Here is a 7632-nt window from a genome sequence, read left to right as displayed (position 1 = left end):
TTCATGTGCTTATTGGTCATTAGTATATATTGTTTGGAGAAATATCTGTTCAAGTTTATTGCCCATTTTTAAATTGGCCTGTCTTTTTGTTATTGAGTTGTTCTTTATATATTCTGAATATTAAACCCTTATCAAATACATGATTTGGAAATATTTTCTTCAATACTGTAGGTTGTGCTCTTTGGTTATAGCTTTAATGTGGTTTTTTTCTATAAAGTAATTCATGTGAGATTTTCTATTTAAAAATGACATATTGTAAAGAATTATCAAAGCAACAATAAAATTTATTAAGTAAACAAGCTAATGTAAGTTTTAGAACTACTGATGGGAGTACACGTTCTGTTTGAAAATTCTTCCTGGTTCTTTATCTGTTAGAAAGAGACTATCCCTATTTGCCTGAGTTATACTGGTATTCAACCATTCCAATAAATATTACGAGTCATGTTTATCATCTGTTATTCAAGGAAATGCTGTTTAAAGAAAGAAATGCTCGATAAGTATACAAACCATAGAAAATTCTGGCAAAAATATTTAGCAAACTATAAATAAAAAGTACTTTCCTTAATACGATGGCTCATATGTTAGGAAATTAACACAAAAATATTATGGTAAACAAACAACATTATGATATACAAACAACATTATGGTAAACATTAGAAGTACTACTGTTAAATCAAGAAGAAGATAATGTGGCCATAAATCACTTGATCTAGTCATCATTTAGCAGAATATACTAATCAGAACCACAACAGAAAAAATTAATATAATATAATATAATATAATAGCATAGTATAGTATATAAATTACCAAATAAATAATGTTATGCATAAGGACTCCTAAATAAAACATCCCACACAAAAGTACCTACCTTCTAATGTTCAGATGGCCATTTCACCATTAGAGCCATTGCTCCGACACAAACAAAATAAAACAAAACACTACAACGTATATGCTGACATTTCCTAAGTCTGGGTTAGGTAGTTTTTCTCTGTTTAAGTGATTAAAGCAGAAGTTCTCAAGGTTAGAAAATGTTCTTAGTTTAGTTTTAAAGAGTTCATTGATTTAATATGTCCAAGAATAAAACATAACTGAATATTTGCATAATAAGGATAAGTATTCTTTTCAGAGCATTCTGATGATTTAAATATTTTTGCATTGACCCAAATGCCCCTTTGTAATTACACAGAGTAAATATATTCTATCCAAAGGTACACTCTGTGCCATGAATATATTTACTAATCTAGAAAAACAGAAAGTATTTTCAGTAGAAATATGTTCCACAATGGCTTGATTTCATGGGAACTTTGGGAACAAGGAGAATTTTGAAACAATATTTGTAGAATTGACCCAACAGTATAATAAGGAAATTACTATCATCTCTGTTGTTCAGGAGACTAAGCTATGATTTGGAGACGTTAAGTAATTTGTTTAGGAATAAAGAAATGGTATACAGTCAAAAAATATTCAAAGGAAAACCAGCCTAATTCTCCCCATAGCCAGTGCTTCTATCAATTTCATTGTTTAGCAGCAATTGAGGACACAACACAGGTTTTGAGAGACAATAATAAGAGCTCATTGAAGAGTTCCTGCGTCACAATAAAAATAGAGATATCATAGATAGATGAGAGATATTTGTTGTATACATGCTTTGAGTCACAAAGTTACTGAACTTATTATCTCAAATAGGATATTACTAGGCATTTTATTTTTGAAATTGAAATTGAATAACATGTTTAAGAGAGGAAGACAAATGTATTATAAGTACATAAAAGTATTTAGAATTGATATGTTTTGCTTATATCTATATTGAGTAATATTAGTTAACTTCTTTCTTGTTTAAATTTTAATATGTGTGTATTCTTTTCTTTTTTTTTTTGCTGAGGATGGTTCGCCCTGAGCTAACATCTGTGCCAGTCTTCCTCTATTTTGTATGTAGGTCACCGCCACAGCACACCTGGTGACGAGTGGCGTAGGTCTGCTTGCAGGAACCGAACCCAGGCCGCCGAAGCAGAGCGTGCCCAACTTAACCATAAGGCCATGTGACCGGCCCCATGTGTACTTTCTTTGATGCATGTACTAAGTGTTTGATTTTTTTATGCACAAGTGAATGATGCATATATGGTGTGATTAAAAAGCCTTTAAATAAATGCCAAATAATTTGCTTGTAGATATTTTTCTCTAAAAATATTTTCTGAATATCAAATAGACAGAATTGCAAATTCTGCTTTCAAGTCCTTACATAAATTACATTTAAAACTTTTTTACAATTGTAAATCCTAATTGTTTTAGCTTGAAGCAGAGCGTAAAGTGAAAATTAGGGTGAAAACAATGTTTGGGAAATGCACATTCTGGGCAGTGAGAATTAAAATAATGGTAATAATAATAATAAAAGTAGAGAAGGAAAGATGCAAATCAGTTGTATTTGGTACCTCACTACAGTGGCTACTACTTAATAAAGCGACTTGGCTCAGGACCACTGGAAGGGTAATAAGAAAAGGAATAGGATTTACCCACTCAGTTTCCTCTTATTCCCTAACCTCCATTGCTCAAGGTCACCTCATGAGAAGCTAACTCCTCAGTATTTGGGGTTGCATCTTTTGAGTCCCCAACTGGACACTCTGGAAGCCAGTCCTAATCTCTGTAGTGTGTTATTTCATCAAATTCAAAAATGGAGTAGTCACCTAGAGAAAACGGAGCACTGACCAAGGCTAACAAAGGAGGTGGTCAAAGGAAATTGCAGAGGAGAGCTGTCTGTGTGCTTCCCTAATGGCCTTCAGATCCAGCTGTGTTTTTCCACTCTATTGTTTCCACTCCATAAAAAAATATGGAGACTCAGGGCCGGCCCGGTGGCGCAAGCGGTTGGGTGCGCGCGCTCCGCTGCGGCGACCCGGGGTTCGCTGGTTCGGATCCCGGGCGCGCACTGACGCACTGCTTTGGCAAGCCATGCTGTGGCGGCGTCCCATATAAAGTGGAGGAGGATGGCACGGATGTTAGCCCAGGGCCGTCTTCCTCGGCAAAAAAAGAGGAGGATTGGCGGATGTTAGCACAGGGCTGATCTCCTCACAAAAAAAAAAAAAAAATATGGAGACTCCAATTTCATCTGTGAGAACAAAAGTTTCCCCACTCTTTCTTGAAGAGGACATAGAATCAGTCAGAATCCCCTTTATGGTGATGGTCAGCTATAATCTCACAAAAGACTGTGTAAGATTTTTGTTTTCGTGAAACAAGCTAGTCTCCACTGCTATAGCTGATCCTTATCCATTTACGAACGTTCATCATCTCCTGCCTCCAACATTTATTCTAGAGTTTTCTTATTCTGAATGACAGAGCTCTCAATTTTCTGTCCTTGGGTTATGTTGGCTATAATTTCCCTTTGAAAGTTATTACTGAGTATTGAATATGCCCAGTCAATTCTTCGGTTCCCATACTCACTGTTCCTAATGCGTTGTAACACTCCCAGATCTCTGTGGTAAGCAAGATAAACCATTCCAACCAAAAACTCTCTCCGATCTCTTGGTCTACTGGAACATGTATTACTAAAAAGCCAGAAGGAGTCACAAATCAACCCTCAGGTGTCCATTGGAGCATGTATTCCCTCTAACATGCAGATTCTCTAGAATACTGGTATTTCTAACTTGCCAGAGCCCAAAGTAGAAGAAATAGGAAACACAATTTCTTCAAGTGAGTAAGATAGGCCATTTCAACTCTACCTTGAAACTCATATGTTTTGAACATACAGACAGTGTACTATACATCAGTTATTGCTTCAAGGCATATCCTGCATTCTGAAGGACATCTCCATGAAGGGCTGGCAGTACCTTAACTAAGACTTCAAATATATGTTCTAAATCCCTAGCAGGTCAACTGCTTCTAGTTGATGGGGTAACTATGTGGTAATATCAATGTGTCCTATGATCATGAGCACACTGGTGCATCCTTGCTGCATGATGAGTTCCTTGGTTCAAGCCAATGTTGGGTGAAATGATGTCAAAAGTTAAGGCATTCTGTAAGCCAAGGAATGGTTGTACTGGTGGAGGTACTATGGCCAGTAAAATCAAACCTATATTCAGAGTGTATATCTCTTCTAATAAGAAAGAGTTGCCACTCTATAGAAAGTTAAAGGGGGTCTGATAATTGCCTACCACCAAGGAATTGGCTAGTCTCCCCAAGGAACTGTGCCATTCCCAGTCTCTGCTGTTGATGGGCTGATATTTAGTGGTGGAAGTAAAGGAAGCAGTCTTAGTGAGGGGAAGCCTATGTCATTGGGCCTAGACATTTGCCCACATTTGTTTTGGGTGCCCACTGTACAAGCCCCGTGACTGAGGAGAGGGTCTTCTGACATCCAACATAAGGGTTATCCTTACAGTAGTAGACTAGTAGATATTTGTCTGACACAAATATCTAAATGCTTTGAACCCATTCCCAAAAGTCCACCCACCTATATCTTTACCAGACTTCCTTACCACTCTTCTCTGAGTCATAACATACGTTGTTGTGAGAATATGAAATATGAGACTATCAGGAAGAGAAAAAAAAACAGAGAACAGAACAGAAAGAAATATGTGAAGTAACAATAGCAAAAAATTTTCCAAAAATAATGACCTACACCAAACCATAGATCCAGGACGATCAGAGAACACAACACAGGTAAAACATCAAAAAATATGCATCTAGGCATATCATAGTCAAACAACAGAAAAACAAAGAGAAAAATCCTAAAGAAGACAGGGGAAAAACACACTTTTTATTTATACAGGAATAAGACTAAGAATTATGTTAACCCTCTTCAGAAATCGTCAAGCAAGAGAGAGTGAAGTGAAATATTTCACATTTTGAAAGAAAAATAAATGAATAAAAACCAACTATCTAGAATTTTGTATCCAGTAAAATGAAATGAAAATACAACTTACCAAATTTGTGGGATGCAGCAAAAACCGTGCTTAGATGGAAATTTATGACATTGAATACATATATTAGAAAGAAAAAAAGATCTAAAAACATCATTTAAGGTTCCATCTACGAAACTAGAGAAAGTAAAGCAATATAAACCAAAAGTTAGCAGAAAAAAAGAAATAATAAAAAAAGTAGAGTAGAAATCAATTAAATTGGAAACAGGAAGACAACAGAGAAAATAAACACAACCAAAAGCTGGTCCTTTGAAAAGAAAAAGAAAATAGGTATAAACTTCTAACCAGGATAACCAAGAAAATAAAAAGAGAGAAGACACTAGCATCAGAAATAAAAGTAGGGCCATCACTACTGATACCATGGACAATAAAAGGATAAAAAAGGAATATTATGAGCATCTGTATGCCCACAAACTTTATAATTTAGATGAAATGAACCACTTCCTTAAAAAACATAACCTCCCAAAACTTACACAGGAGGAACAGATAACATGAATAGGCCTATATGTATTAAATAAATTAAATCAATAATTAATAACACTGCAAAAACCCCACTATGTCCAAATGATTTCACTGGTGAATTCTACAAAGTGTTTTAAGGAAGAGACTAACACTCTAAAAAATTCAGAAAATAGGAGCAGAGGAAACACTTCCCATTTCATTCTGTAAGGCAAGCATTACGCTAATTCCAAAACCAGATAAAGACACTGCAAGAAGGAAAACTACATATCAATATCTCATACGAACATAGACGCAAGCAAAAATCCTCAACAAAGTAGCCAATCAAATCCAACAATATATAAGAATTATACACCACAACTAAGTGGGGTTTATTCCAGGTATGCAAAGCTGATTCAACATTCAGAAATCAATTAATATAATCCATCACATCATTAGGCTAAAGAAAAATCATGTATTCATATAAGTACACTGAGAAAAAGCAGTTGACAAAATCCAACACTCATTCATGATAAAGCAAAAAACAAAACAAACAACAACAAAAAATCATAGCAGACATGAAGAGTGATCTCTACCTAAAGAAAAAGTTGGTCGTCTTTTATAAATTGTGCATGTAATGTAAATGCACATACCATCATTGACTAATAGTATCATTTCAATTATGTGTTTCTTTTAGAAAAGGTATTCACTGATAAAACTAAAATCCTATTAAAGAAAGATAAAAAAAGAAAATCTCTCAGCAAACTAGGAATAAAGGGGAACTTCCACACTTCAATTATGAGGAAATATTCAGATTCGGCCAACATCTCATCAAACCCTCTGTGATATTTCTTAAAATCGAACTGTCCTTTGCCCTCATGAATAAGAAACCTGTGGTACCAGGCAGGACATGTCCTCGTGAGTCCTCTTCAGGCAGTGGTGCGACTCTGAGACCTGGGTCTAGGAAGTGGCCCATATGTTTCAGGCAACCTAGAGAGCCCGGACGGTGGTGGAGAAGCATTCCCAGGAGATTGTCTCACCGCCTCCATACAGGAAGCCAGAGGGACTGCGACGCACACACCCATCCACATTCTTCCCAGGGAGGCTCCAGACTTTCACAGGAATGAATGAGACTTGCACAGCATCTGTGATTAGCTCCAGAAACATGACAAAGAGGAGGAGGACTCCCCGACCTCGTGGAGATCAGAGGAGGAGATGGCGGCAGAAGCTGCAGTATTGTGGATCTACTTTCAGTGACGCAGACACAAAAGTAACTGGAACAAATCCCAAGGCATAAGGAAACACGTCTCTTTCTTTAAGACTCTGGCATCGGAAATGAAGCTAAGAGACTTTATTACATCTTGTAATTTTGCAACATTTTGCGAAGCATTTTATTACTCTTGTGGAAAGCATTGTGTTTATGCTTCAATCATGATGAGCGGCAGGCTAACCTCAGAACAACCGCATCCGTAGCCCCTCCCCACTTCCTTGGCTGTGTACTTTAAATAGAACCTTTTCTAAATTGTCCTTTGGTCTGGAGGGAAAGAAAATGGGAGTTAAAATATTTCAAAAATTTTTGATTAAAAAAAAGTTTTGATAAATAACATCTACAAAAAAGTACAGCTAATGTCATACTTAATGTTGAGAAACTAGATCCTTCCCTCTAAGATGGGAAACAAGGTAAGATTGTCCCTTCTCACTACTCTTGTTCAATACTATACTGGAATTCCTAGCGAATGCAAAAAGTTAAGGAAAAAAATAAAAGATACACATATTGGGAAGGAAAAAATAAAACTATCCCTGTTCATAGATGGTACGATTTTCTGTGTAGAAATCAGCAAGAATCAACACAAAAACTCCTGGGACCTGTAAGTGAGTATAGCGAGGCTGTAGCATACAAAGTTAATTTTGAAGTCAGTTGCTTCTCTTTATACTATAAATGAGAAATCTGAATTTGAAATTAAAAACATAGCACAGGGGGCTGGCCCTGTGGTCTAGCAGTTAAGTTCCCATGCTCCACTTCGGTCGCCTGGGGTTGGCTGGTTCCCATCCTGGTCTCAAACCTACTCACCACTCATCAAGTCATGCCGAGGCAGCATCCCACATAGAAGAACTACAACTCTACAACTATGATATACGACTATGTACTGGAGCTTTGGGGAAAAAAGGATAAAGAGGAAGATTGGCAACAGATGCTGGCGGAGGGCAAATCTTCCTCAAAAGAAAAAAGAAAGCACAATTTACATTACCACAAAAAAACCAAATACTTAAGTAAAAAAGCTACAAA

The 7632-nt window shown here is 36.5% G+C and overlaps 1 pseudogene; it reads left to right on the top strand.

Annotated features, from left to right (window-relative positions):
- The first annotated feature begins 3981 nt into the window (after positions 1 to 3981).
- Positions 3982 to 6602, top strand: LOC131411617 (bis(5'-adenosyl)-triphosphatase-like; annotated as a pseudogene).
- The last annotated feature ends 1030 nt before the right edge of the window (positions 6603 to 7632 follow it).

The sequence above is a fragment of the Diceros bicornis genome, chromosome 11 (genome assembly GCF_020826845.1).
Source record: "Diceros bicornis minor isolate mBicDic1 chromosome 11, mDicBic1.mat.cur, whole genome shotgun sequence".
NCBI lineage: Eukaryota > Metazoa > Chordata > Mammalia > Perissodactyla > Rhinocerotidae > Diceros > Diceros bicornis.
Note: the sequence above shows the minus strand (reverse complement) of the source record. Positions and strands in the feature narration are given on the sequence as shown.